At 40.7% G+C, this 14,286-nt stretch overlaps 1 long non-coding RNA gene and 1 pseudogene across 2 annotated transcripts in view; one reads left to right on the top strand and one right to left on the bottom strand.

Annotated features, from left to right (window-relative positions):
- Window positions 1-14,033, bottom strand: part of LOC144662780 (hemicentin-1-like) — a 47,911-nt pseudogene extending 33,878 nt beyond the window's left edge. Inside the window, exon 1 of the transcript XR_013572525.1 lies at window positions 13,709-14,033. The product of XR_013572525.1 is annotated as a hemicentin-1-like (transcript). The remainder of the gene's footprint in view (window positions 1-13,708) is intronic.
- Window positions 273-2,236, top strand: LOC144662878 (uncharacterized). Its single transcript, XR_013572550.1, has 2 exons — window positions 273-761; window positions 1,424-2,236. It is a non-coding gene; the product is annotated as an uncharacterized LOC144662878 (long non-coding RNA).
- Window positions 14,034-14,286: the final 253 nt, after the last annotated feature.

The raw sequence follows: 14,286 nt of genomic DNA on the forward strand, positions 1-14,286 counted from the left end.
AAGATGTGTAAGACATTTCAAGCGAACTGTACACCGTAAACAACAAGAAATTCACCTGAATGTGACAGGGATGCTCTCAAACGATCTTTACATAATGCGGTAAGAGTTGTGCAGCATTTTCACTGTTTTTTGTAAATGTTTTGAATGAAATAAATATAACTGTTTTAATCTATTTGTTGGCTGTGAAATTATCTTTGCAGCGATGTATTTTTAGGCGAGGACGTTAGTCTCGAGCCTTATGTTATGGAGCGATAAATCGGTTGGGTTTTTAGGCGAGGACGTTAGTCTCGAGCCTTATGTTATGGAGCGATAAATCGGTTGGGTTTACAACGGGCGATGTGATGATTCGAACCGAGGGGGATTGGTAACTAAGAATATGGCTTGAGATTTGTTTTCCTCCGCCATCTTGGTTATTCGAGACTTTTTCACAGCCAGAAGCCTTGACTCGAAGTAAGATTAGTAGCTTAAATTTTTTTTACGCTCACTTACAAACATATTGAGATATCATAGTACACAAAAACCTTATCGACACACCGAACTAAATTGTGGTTTACGAGCTGGGAGTCAGCTGGCGAGTGTTGTTTCGGCAGACCTTTGCCTTTCAAGACTGAAGTTGAACTGGAAGCATTGAAAGCAATATAAGCACGGCTAATGAAACATCAGGATTGATATATTTGTGATCTGAACTACTGGCGACATTGTAACCTGAGCTTTAACTGAAGAGGAGAAGTGCAGAAGAATGTATTGCCACAACTGCTGAGGTGAGCTATCAAAAATTTATATCAGTTTGCTTGTACATGTACTTTATTGACTAACATAATGGACAAAGTATTTATGGAATCGAAATAACGATTTTAAAAGGCTAAATATCTGCTAGATGTTGTTAAATTTAATTTGCTGGAATTTATAGATTACTAAGCATTGAGAGAGCTTCATTCGCGATCCCTTCTGTCAACAGAACGTTTTCGTATACTACTAGGTCAGATTTCAACATTGATTTTAATAATGGTGTGCAAAGCAGCAGTAAATATAAATAAGTGATTGTAAAATATGGATACAAACAAACTTATTTCAGGCTTTACCACTGATAACAGAACTACAATTGATCACATTTATACAAATCTAAATAAATCAAGAGTCCAAACTGGTGTTCTCAAGACACACTAAAGTGACCTTAAAGGTAGGTGGTTTAATAGCAACCAAAAAAGAGTATATACATTTTTGTAGACCATAATAACTAGTAAATGATTTAAGAAGCATAGTGTACATGTAGAAAGATGTGTTTCAGAAAAAAGAAAAATTTAAGTAGCTACTTATGTTGCAATAAATTGTTGTAGTTAATCAGTCTTAGTGTCTAAACAAATATGTATAAAACAATTATTAAATTTTTAACAATTGATTTTTTCTTTTATTATGTTTACAGAACAGAATTAAAAAACAACAGAAAACATCCAAAATACAGTTTTCAAAGAATCCACTGACAGCTGTGTTTTGTCCTAATTGCTTCAATCTGTTTAATCTGCACTTTGTCAAGAAGCAGCGTGAATGTGTGAATGTGGCTATTGCATTGGAACTGCTTTGACTGGAACTGGTTATTGGCCTCTATTCTGCCTCTATGCAATATATAGAAAGCCCAATCCTCACTATGAATGGCAGATATATTTAAACAAAACACAGCGAAAACCATGTAGCAATAACACCTAAGTAAAAAAAATAAACTGTGTAAAACATCTCTGGATTTGCTACTGAAAGATCCTTCAATTCAAATTCATTACTGGCAAACCACTGTATCAACTCTACTTCCTAGACTCCGCATGTACTGTTGGACTTACAAATTGTACAGAAAGTGCAAACAACTTTCAGCCCCATTTAAATTTAACAAGAGTAAATCAAGATGCTATATCAACTTTACTTCCTGGAAACTTGTACTTCCTTGCACTGCGTGTTTTACCTCTAAATGATATTAAGTTTTTGGACTTACTGCACAAAATTTACATTACAGATTGTACAGTGAGTGCAGACAACTTTAAGCCACATTTAAACAAGAGGCAATCTAGATACATTATTTCAAGACATTTTATTCTTGGCAAAGTTGTGGAAGTTTCCTCGCTGTCTAGTAAAGTTACAAAATATGTTGCCTTCCATTGTGAAAAGTCGTGATAAAAGACATCTTATTAGAGTTGTACGAATTAAATCGTGTCAATTTTGTGATTAAAGCAGCTTACAATTTGCCTTTTATTAATTACAGTAACATTGGTTAGAAACTAACCTTTCCTTGGAATGCACAACTAAAAACACCACCGGAAACAAAGTACTATATTTTAAAATTTTATTTACCTGACAAACCCATTTCCCCCCTTTTATAGCAAATGTCTCAGTGTCTCAACTTTCGACTTACAGTGAGGAGCCGAAAAGGGTGACCACTTTTAATGTACTAACAATTTTCCTTGCACGAAAGAATGTGAATTATTTAAAAGTGGTCACACAATTGGGCTCCTTGCTGTAAATCACACATCTTTTGGACTCGCATTTTCACTCAATAGACATTTTTGGCTTTGTCAGTGTAAATTGCCCATTTCAAAATCACATGATGCTCCCCAGAGAACTTGTTTTTAACTATCTGAAGAGTGATTCTCAAGAGTGATGTCACAGTCTGAAAAAGACAACAAAAAATCGAAGCCCGAAAGGTCTATTCTCAGTTCTTTGTCTGGAAGTTTTAACATACTGACTTGCTTTACTGGAATGTCCTCGCCTTAGTATGCATTGCATACCGGTTATTTAGTTAGATACGATGTTTGTAGTACGCGCTAGCTTCGTTTGAAAAATTTGTGCGCCATTTCTTCCTGAGAAATCGCCATTTTCTAAATGGCCGGTGTTAGGGGCACTTTTCTGTCGAAAACGTGCGGTGCTGAAAGGGTTAAGAGGGTAGCAAAAGGGGAGGAGGGGGTCAAGATCCCATTTTGGGCACAATTTTTTACCAAATTCATGTGTTAGATACATCTACGTGTATACACGAAACAGCTGAATTCACGAATCACATCTTTTGTAGCAGGCTGCTATTATTACATTCATGGTTTAATTTTTGCCCTTTCCATGTGTCAGGCATAAACCTAGACTTGCACCAAGTCGCCCTCTATTGGCGAGCGAAGCGAGCCGAGAAGCGTCGCGAAGCGATGACCGCGAGTGACGAAGTCGCGAGAGGGCGACTTGTCCCTGTTATATAATAGGTATTGTTCAGATTGTTAGGACTGCGCATGTGCAGTTACACGTGTCATTCGGATGTTCAGATTAAAGAGAATTGAGTTGCGTTTACTCAGTGTTTACTTCCGTTCTCGATAATTTATCCGTTTACAACATCTGGCGACGAGGATGGGATCCTCCAGTGATGTGTTGCTGTCTTCATGGCGATTTTGAAAATTACGAAGTTCTTCTGTGCGTTTCTGTTGTCCGTGCACGTGGTTGCTTGCCTTCTTGCTTTGTGTTCGGCCGCCATTATGGCTTCCCCGCTAGTTGGTTCCATTGGGGAGTTCGATACTTCTACGGAGACTTTTACGGCTTATCAGGAAAGACTTGATCAGTATTTCGTTGCGAATAGTATTGGCCATTACCCTCCTGAGGCCTCCACAGCTGATAAAGCAGCTGCGAACAAGAAGAAGGTTGCAGTGATGATTTCAGTTATCGGCAAGAAGACATACGGGACACTTCGAGATTTATGCAGTCCAGCAATTCCAAAGGACAAGACATTCGAGCAGTTATGTGAATTACTTGAGCGACATTTCAAACCTGAACGATTAGAAGTTGCAGAATCGTACCGATTTCACCGTTGTTTTCAAGAAGAGAATGAAACTGTTTCCGTGTACAGTGCTCGTTTACGACATCTTGCTTCCAGTTGTAATTTTGGTGCGTTCTTAAATCGTTCGCTTCGCGACCAGTTTGTTTGTGGGATTCGCAATCCGGCCACTCGTAAAAAGCTTTTAAGTGAAGATCGCACCTTCCAACAAGCGATGCAAGTGGCAATTGCTGATGAGATAGCAGCGAAAGAATCCATGCAAGTGCAGCAGCAATTGTCTCAACCAGTACATGCAGTCACCAAGGACCCACCTGCCCTTCCTTCGCGCCGAAGTTCAAGTACACCTCCAGTCTTACCACCAGCTGGTCGTCAAGGGTCATTTCCTAAATCGCCTCGACGGTCTACCTCCTACACTTGTTTCTCATGTGGTAATTCTGACCATACAAGGTCTAAATGCAGATTCAGAAATGCTGTGTGTCACAACTGCAATGGAACTGGACATATTGCTCGCGTTTGTCAGAAAAGTGGAGTGAATGCCATGTGTGTCGAAGAAGAGTTTCCCGAAGAACAGGTCCCTGAAGAAGAAGAGTTGTATGTTGTGTATGATGTTAATGCTATGTCCAAGTCTGAAATTTCTGTGCCATTGAAGATTGAGAACAATGATTGTTTAATGCAGTTAGACACTGGGTGTGCTTTGTCTCTTGCACCACTTAGTTTCATAAAAGAAGTTTGTCCTGATGTTACTCTGAAACCAACCAATGTGGTTTTGTCAACCTACACAGGTGAAACTGTGCATCCCTTAGGGGAAGCATCTGTGAATGTTGAGTATTCGGGATCACAGTACTCATTGCCCTTGCTTATTGTACGAGAAGGATCATGTGCTTTGTTTGGTCGGAATTGGCTCATGGATGTCAATTTAGATTGGAAAAACCTGCCAGGGTTGAATCACATTGGCCCCTTACCCTCACCCACTTCATCAGTGCCAGGTTCGACAGGTAACCAGACTTTGGACTCTGTCCTTGAACAATACAGTGAATTATTTCAGACCCAACTTGGATGCTACACGGGCACGCCTGTTGTATTAAATGAAAGTAAAGAGGCTAAATTCCACAAAGCTAGACCAGTTCCTTACGCCCTGCAGTCAAAAGTGGAGAGCACATTGCTTAAAATGGAAAAGGATGGAGTTATTGAAAGAGTTACTTCTGCTGTCAGTGCAGCCCCTATCGTGGTGGTTGGAAAGAAAGAGAGTGACGAAGTGCGTGTATGCGGATATTTTAGTGTAACATACAATACATGTGCTAATGTAGAAACTTATCCTATGCCTCAGATTGAGGACATGCATTCAGCGTTGAGGGGATGCACCGTGTTTAGTGTCTTGGATATGAAACAAGCTTACCACCAGATACCCATTGCAAAGGAATCACAGCCTTATCTCACTGTCAATACTCACATTGGACTATTTGCATTTAAGAGGTTGCCAAATGGTATACATTCAGGTCCAGCCATTTTTCAGAGAATTATGGACAACTTACTGTCTGACATTCCGAAGGCAGTGAGTCGACTTGATGACATTCTGGTGGCAGGAACAGATCAAGAAGACCATCTCCACACTCTTTCTTTGGTTTTGGATCGACTTCTTAAGGTTGGCTTCCGACTGAACAAGGCAAAGTGCAAATTCCTCCAGGCGTCAGTGGTTTATCTTGGTCACAAGATAGATGGTGAGGGCTTACATCCCACTGAAGACAAACTTACAGCCATTCGTGACGCCCCAAGACCTAAAGATGTTCCTGCCTTGAAGTCCTTTATGGGACTTATAATGTTCTATTCACGATTCATGCCACATTACTCCACAGTCCTGGCACCCTTACACAGCCTATTGAAGAAGAATACACCCTGGAAATGGTCTAAAGTTGAAGAAGATGCATTTGTTGCCGCTAAGCAGCTGATTCTTAGCTCAAAAACGTTGGTACTTTAGGATGAAATACTTCCCCTTTTTCTGTCATGTGATGCTTCATCGTATGGTGCTGGAGCAGTTCTGTCTCATCAGATAGATGGACAATTTCGGCCTGTTGCCTTCGCCTCTTGTACCCTGACACAAGCCCAACAAAACTACTCCCAGTTAGAAAAGGAGGCATTCAGCATCATTTTTGGATTAAAGCGATTTCGTCAGTACTTGTATGGTCGCTCCTTCACAATTTTAACAGATCATCGCCCTCTGCTCACCCTCTTTGGACCACAGCAGCCAGTTCCTGCTCATGCTGCAGCTCGACTTCAAAGATGGGCCCTCATCCTGGCATCGTACAATTCAAAATTGAGTACCGCAGCACTACAGCGCATGCTGATGCAGACAGCATGTCACGTCTTCCTTTGCCACAAACATGGTCACCCAAATGTGAAAATGTCGAGTGCTTCTTCTTAGAACCTGAAGTTGTAACCAATGTGACCAGTCAGATGATCAAAAGAGAAACCCAGGTTGACCCCGTCTTATCCAAAGTGTACAGTTATGTCATCAGTGGATGGCCAAGTGTAGTAGATCCGACATTAGTACCGTTCAAGAATAAACGAGATGAACTGACAACCCAACAAGGCTGTGTGTTGTGGGGTACTCGGGTTGTTGTACCACCTTCCCTTCAAGAGAAAGTATTGCATGAACTTCATGAAACACATCCAGGAATTTCCAGAATGAAAGCACTGTCAAGCTCATATGTATGGTGGCCCAATATTGATGCCCACATTGAAAGAACTGTTTCTTCATGCAGTACTTGTCAAACTATGAGATCTGCACCTCCTACTGCTCAAATTCATCCATGAATTTTTCCAACACGGGCTTGGTCTCGCATTCATGTGGACTTTGCAGGACCGATCTCTGGACATATGTATATGGTTGTTGTTGATGCATACAGCAAATTCCCAGAGGTGGTCAAAATGACAAATATTACTGCTGGAACAACTATCACTGCATTGCGTGACATATTCAGCAGGCACGGATTGCCCGAAATTCTTGTTTCTGACAATGGTTCCCAGTTCACTTCGAGAGAATTTGAAAAGTTTTGTGTCAACAATGGAATTGTACATCGTACTTCAGCAGCGTACAAACCATCCACCAATGGTCAGGCTGAACGTGTTGTCCAGATTTTGAAATCAGCAATCAAACAAGCCCAGCTTACTCACACTGATGTGTCTACTCAAATTGCTAAGTACTTACTTGTTTATCGAAACACACCCCATTCCACTACAGGCGAACCTCCCTCTTTAATGCTTATGGGCAGGAGATTGCGTACTCGCCTCGATTTACTGATTCCTTCAGTTGAAAAGCATGTTGAAGCTCGACAGTACAGTACGATGGTTAGTCCCACCGCACACAGAGGTCTACGCCAGTTTCATGCAGGTGATCCAGTATTGGCCAGAAACTATGGGAAGGGAGAAAAGTGGATGCCTGGGGTCATCACTGAGGTACTTGGTTCTCGACACTATATGGTTGAAGTGTCAGGCAAATTGTGGAAACGACATGTGGACCAACTTCTGAGCCGAGCTGTTAGTGATGACCACTCAAACAGCCCCTCATCAATTGATGACTACTCTATGCCACTTCAATTGGCTTCCCCAGTGGATGTTTCTGATGAAGTTGTCCCGCTTCCCTCAGCCGGCTCTCATACAGCCACAGCGGATGAGTCACAGTTGACCAGTACTAGCGAACGTTGTGAAAGTCCTTTACCTGGAGCTTCCTGTTCTGTTACAGACAATGACAATGTTACTGTAGTTCCTCCTATTTTGCTGTCAGGAATTCCTGATACAAGTTCTATGTTAGAGAAACCAAGTTACTCAGATAAGGTTGCTACTCCCCCTTGTTTAGAAAGACGTTACCCTGTTAGAGTAAATCGTGGACTGCCAAGTCACTTGAGAGACTATGAGTTAAAGTGCTGACATTGGTTAACTGTTATGTTATAGAAAAGAAACTGTTTCATTTAAAGGGGGAGATGTTATATAATAGGTATTGTTCAGATTGTTAGGACTGCGCATGTGCAGTTACACGTGTCATTCGGATGTTCAGATTAAAGAGAATTGAGTTGCGTTTACTCAGTGTTTACTTCCGTTCTCGATAATTTATCCGTTTACAACAGTCCCGCTTGAAGGATTTTGAATCAAGTTTCCCGCCAAAAGCAAGAGGTATTAATTATCAGGGGGCGGTGTTTCTGCGAGCGCGTGACTTTCTAGCAGGAGTCAAGTTTCAAGAATTCTTGTTTGTGATGGCGGAAAGTAGCGCGGGTTCAACTCCGACCAAAGCGATCACGCGAATTTCGGTTGCTCGAAAGAGCAAATTTGTATTCTTTGCGCTCAGGAAGTCGTAAAAAAACGATTACAGACGAAGATTGATCGGCCCAGGTGGGAAAAAAACAAGGCTTGCTTAGACCTGGAAATCCTCGCCGGACGGCAATTCTCAGAACCTGAACTGACTACAAATTTATATTGTTTGTAGAAACTGGGCCGACAAAAACGAAACGATCGTGAAGAAAGCAGAAAAAAGTAAACGTTGTGAGAGATTCGTTGAAGGCTGGTCATGAAGCGATAGCTGAACATTACTTGAATACACAATAAATCGCTTCCTAAACATAGATTGGAAACACTTTTAATCGGCGAAATATGCTGAATATGTGATGGTAAATGTTGAGAAGTGCTTCTGGACTTCCAAAAATAATTCTGAACTTCAAATCAATTATGTCCTTTAACTGTTCGTCGCTGCAGTCGTCTCCAACTTATGAGGCCGCAATCCCACGGTTTTGCAAAGAGTAAACTTGGACTTTCATGAGCTATGCTAAAGAGACAACAACAAGGACTATTGTCGTGTCGCCTCCATCTCGCCTGTAGTCAAGTGCAAATGGTGCCAATTCGAACGTTGGGAACTCCGGTATAAAAATCGACTTATTTGAGATAAATGGGCTACCACTCAAAGTTCATTTTTAGGTACCCGTTTTGTTCAGCGAACTTTTGCCCTGAAGATATTCGCCCTAAACGAAGCTTGAATTTGCGATTTGAAATCCGCCATCTTGGAAGTTTTTTGAGCCGCGTTATATCGGCCAGCAGTTGCCTGTGACGTCAAATCGTCAAACTTTTAGCGGGAGTTTTGTATACAACTTCGCTTTGGCGCTACATTTTTGTATATTTTCTTGTGCTCGTTTGTAACTTTTATTTCCGAAAAGGTAGAGGTCTTAGTCTAATTATTGTAGGCCAATATGGTAAACTGTTGTGTTCCTGGGTGTGTGAATTATTCAGCCAAAGGCAATGGCATCAGTTACCATAAGATCCCGCAGGATATTCAGCGCCGGAAAGCATGGCTGCAAAGAATCAGACGAACCAATATGCCTCCGCTGCAAAACAGCTATGTTTGTAGTGAGCACTTCTCAGAGGATAGTTTTGAAGTAAACCTGCTTGCTGAGACCACTGGACGAAAGTGCAAACGGAGATTGAAAGCGGATGCTGTACCATCAAAGTTCAGCTTCCAACCGGCAACGAAGAAGCCGCGGCTGTCGAGCGAAAATAAATCGCATCCGACGTCGAAGCCATCAAGAAGTTAGTGCTTCTTGTTCATTTGCTTGAATTGGAACTTATTCTCGTTAACGTTCTACGTAGTATAATTTGGAAGTCGAGTAGGCATGTCATTTGTTTTAATTTATAAGTTTACGCTTCCGTGGGCGCAGAAACGAAAACATTTTTCCGCAGAGATACGCTTCTATGGCCTGTTGTTGATATTCTGTTAAAGTGCCCCTGTGATCAAATTTTTGATTTTTATTTTTTTACATTTTCGTGAACAATTAGAATTTCTTACTCACCTTGCCAAATTTCAATCTATTACGAACATCAGAAGTCGTTCTATTATATCATTTATTCCAGAGAATTTATGGCCGCCATTAATCAACCTTGCTCCAAAGCTTAGAGAAAGTGACGTCAAAGGCTCAAAAATACCTCACGGGTTGAAATTATAATAACAATCAGCATAGAAAATTGCACGAAAAACAAGTCCAAAGTTTTTGTTGCTTTTCGCGTGATTTTCAACACTTATTGTTATTATAATTTCAACCCGTGAGGTATTTTTGAGCCTTTGACGTCATTTTCTCAAAGCCTTGGAACAAGGCTGATTAATGGCGGCCGTAAATTCTCGGAGATAAATGTTAAAATAAAACGACTTCTGATGTTCGTAATGGATTGAAAATTGGCAGGATGAGTAAGAAAGTCTAATTGCACACGAAAATGTAAAAAAAATGAAAATTAAAAATTTGATCACAGGGGCACTTTAAATAATCGTTTCCCCTGACCTGTTGAGCAATTTTTCAACGCTTCCTTCGCTGTTCAGCATGATGTGACCTTGACGTGACAAGAAATGATGCGTCACGAAGCATCGATTTACATTTGAATGACACTTTCTTTAAGATCTCGAGTCTGATTGGCCGCGGTTATAATTTATTCACCGACCTGTTTTTGGGTTGGTAAAATTGGCGCGCTGCAAGTTGGAAAAGTCCTTCGTACGTGACATACCTAAACCGCGCGTCGAAGGACTTTGAGAAAGTCTAGCATAAACCCTTTGCTACCCTCTTTTATTGCGGTTTTCAGTGAAATGCGAACTCTGAAATTCAATCCTCAACCAACGGTTTACGCTTTTTGCTGCTGTCAATCATCGTAGCGGACCTCTTAGGAAACAGACGTTCACTTCAACTGGGTCAAAAGGTCACGTCTCTTGATTGTGATTGGTAGATTTCGATCCATTTTGTTTGTTTGTTTTTCATGGTTAGTTAGCTGTTGCCATAATTATGATTGACGGCAGCAAAAAACGCAATCGTAAGTTCGATTTTGAATTTCAGAGTTCGCATTTCACTGAAAACCGCAATAATGTTGGCATCTCTGAATATGTTGGCGTGTGAGTCCTAACAGGATGTGGATGGGGAGGAGGGGTGATATTAGATACACATTTTACAAATGTGATAAATTTGTCCAATAAACATTCTCAACACTTCTACTGCTGATTGTAGCAAAAAAAACACAAGACACTAATGCACCCACAAAATGCTCTTAACATGTAACCGATCAATGATAACATCGCATAAACAAAGCTTTGTGCATGTACAAAATAAGCTTATGAGCCCAATATTGGGCAAATACATATTTTTGTACAATGGTGAATATAGGGTATATGCCGTCCTAAGGTTTCGGAAACCTATGTAAATAAAACACCCTTGAAATCAAAACAAGCAAACAACTTCTGGAAGATAGGTTCTCGCTGAATGTGCCTGAATTGTGAAGGAAATAAGCCAAAATTTTAACGAGCTCAACAAGATTTACTTGAAATCCGGCTCTTCCGATATGCGTTGAGCTTGTAAGAAGCTTTATCTAAAGTGTGATTATGAGTACAGTATGCTATCGCATGATCTTACATTACTCCTTCTTACAACATCTGGCTTTAACTAAACGGTTCACATGTGAACCAGACGACGTTCGAATAGTATCCCATGGTGCAATTCTCCGCGCACTTCACGCAATATCGAAGTTATGGCGGATTCCACCGTAAAATAACGCCGCTTTCTCTACAGCACATTTCGTATTTTTTTTTTCCAGTCAAAGGCAAGAAAAATCTATTATTTTGTTGTTTGTCATACTGTCATTGATTTGCAATTGTCCTATGACCGTGGTTTGTTAAAAAAACGTCCTTTATTTTGATTATTTTGATTAGCTTTCCTTCACAAAGTGTTCACTGACCCGCGACGAGGTCATAAATATTCACGATTCTTCGGATAATAAGCAGGTTTCTACTAAATATGGGTCTCACGCTAGCATAATAAAGGCCGTATTATTGTACTTGCAAAGAAGTACCCAGAAGTACCCGCATCTTAATGACTTTTTCAGCGATCAAAGATGACTGAAATTTCGATCGAAAACCAGCGCCGCGTGCTGCGAATGTGTGATGTCTGTTTCAGGCAACAATCGCTGGGCTCTTTCGTGAGCGCTTTGTCATCATAGCCATTTATATTTACATTCAAAATGACTAATTTCGAAAGTAATTTTATAACTGTACTCTTCAAATTAGTGAAATGCTTACAACTGGTGAAAAATAACCGTAATAATAAGCTCAAATATGTATTCACAGATTATGTAAACAACGCCGAACGAGCCCGCCGGCTGCGAAGCGGACGGACTAGAGATCGATAGAGATGTAAGAAGAAATGTAAGAAAACCAATTCGGATCAGCACAGGACTTCTTTATTAACACTCCAGCAACAAATAATTCATCTATAGCCGAATTTTTGACTGTCACAGGAGCGAGAGCTCTTCGACGTTCGTCCAATTGTTCGATAACACTAACATGTATTTCTCTGTATACTAGCGAAACACAGGTAAATCCCTTCACTGTGACACTGAAATTCTCCTTTGAAACGCAGTGAACGTATAATAAGTCGTTTCCTCGAAAGCAGCAGCTTTTGAATCAAAACTAGTCCTAAAACACGCCATGGCGAACGCTTCTTCTCACTTCGCGAGAGCTGAACAATACTGATTAGGTCACGTACTAACCTGAATATCAGGCCTTCCTAAAGGAAGGGGGGGGAGGGTAGGGAAGGAAAGAGGAGAGGAAGGCCTGACACAAACGCTTTGATTGGGTCATGTCAAACATACAGATTCTGGATGTGGCGCTGATTGGGTAATTCACAATGGGCCCTGACGTCACACCACCGGCCGGAAATAAAAATTTCATAACGGCGTCTTCAATGAACTGATGTCCACGCGAACGAACAGTGAGCGAAAACTTCGCTCGACGTTATTCAGCGTTATTTCAGTGTATTTATGGAAGGCGACGGATTCAAAACGGCTCGTAAAGGCGCTCTACAGTTTTTCCTGGAATTAGACGTAATAGAGGACAGAAATTATGCCTCGAAAGCTGCTCGTGAAACGGAAAGTCGACGTCCTCGGAGTTTTAGCAAAATAAAGGTGACGGGCCTACGTTTGTGACATTTGTACCCTTGCCGTTCTGTGTTAAATTCGGTTTTTCGACGTAATTTGCTTCTCACTTCTTTCTGAGGGGCACTGTTTTATTTAGAGGCATTATGTATTAAATAGAGCCGTAAGATTGTGGCCAAGGAAATGTCTAGAGGTCATTGCATAATTGTCTGCGCTGCGTGGTTTCCTGTTTGTTTCACACTTCTTTGCCACATGTTTTGCTGGCTTGTTTTTGCTCAATTCTATATGTAAGATATACTTTAAACTCTCGAAATTTTCGCCGTGTAAGGACAAGATATATGTTCCGTGAAAACGTTGATTACTTGCATTTTATTGAATATAAATATTGTTGCAAGATGTATTGTGTCTTATCAGTTATATCTTGGTCCGGCTTCGCAAGTGACAACCGGAAATGAATTTGATTGGTTGACGCTTATCACGCCGTGAGGGGTGGAAGACTGGAATTAAAGCCTCTGTGTCAGGCTTTTCTTTCCGTCCGCGCTCCTTCCTTTTCCCCATACCCCTTAGAAAAGCCTGATACTCAGGCTAGTCACGTACGCAGTGATAATATAAGATGAAACGAAATGCACCATGGGATACTATTCGAACGTCGTCTGCATGTGAACAATAATAAATTCTCTAGCTACGTGCAATTACCAGCAAGAACTTTTATAAACGTACAACGTAAGCTTATGCTTATTAAAATTTTTGTAAAGTTCAGCGTAAAGTTTCATTCAAGAAACAAGAGTGAATTTATCAATACAAGACTTCAGTTCACTTTCAACTAAGATATTAACGAAGAAATCGCTATAATTCCGAGTTTCCGACAGAAATAACTCATTTACTATTCAATTGTAATCCAAATATTAGCGAGCGGAGGAACTCGGTTGCATAAACATTTCATTTGGAGCGTTTACAAGTTTTCTCGATATTACTCACCTACAAACCGCAAGCCACAGACAGATAGCAACACTACGAACCCAAAATACATTACGTTCATCTTCCTTGCCGTTAATCGGACTCAATAAGGCTTCCAAAATCCCGTTCGTGAATAACTACTTTCGGACTGATCGATGCATGTTTTCAACTTTTTCAGGAAGCATGGAAAACAATGCTTATCAACGGCGGATGGCTTAGATACCCGGCATGACCAATGAGAGAGTGTTATATCAACCACGTAATCAATATTCGAATGACCTCAGCATTGTGGGAGGGAGAGACTGGTGGGTAAAAATAACAGTGATGCGAAAATTTGAATGGAATTTTTGGAATGAGGACGTTTCATTGACCTTCATTATGCCGCACCAGAGGAAATTACGTATACTTTCTAAACCACGTTTTACAAGATGGAGGTTTTCGACCATCGAAGATCTTAATGAAGTACCTAACCTACCCGGCGATCAGGCCAAATTTCTCAACGATTCACGTTCCCACGGTATTGTGTCAAAGTTGTGAGGCCGGAGGGCCTTTCACAAATGTGTATAACAGTAAAATTATTAAATATAACTGCTCAATTG

This window comes from Oculina patagonica, chromosome 8, assembly GCF_052425735.1.
Source record: "Oculina patagonica isolate OP01 chromosome 8, crgOcupat, whole genome shotgun sequence".
In the NCBI taxonomy this organism is placed as follows: Eukaryota; Metazoa; Cnidaria; class Anthozoa; order Scleractinia; family Oculinidae; genus Oculina; species Oculina patagonica.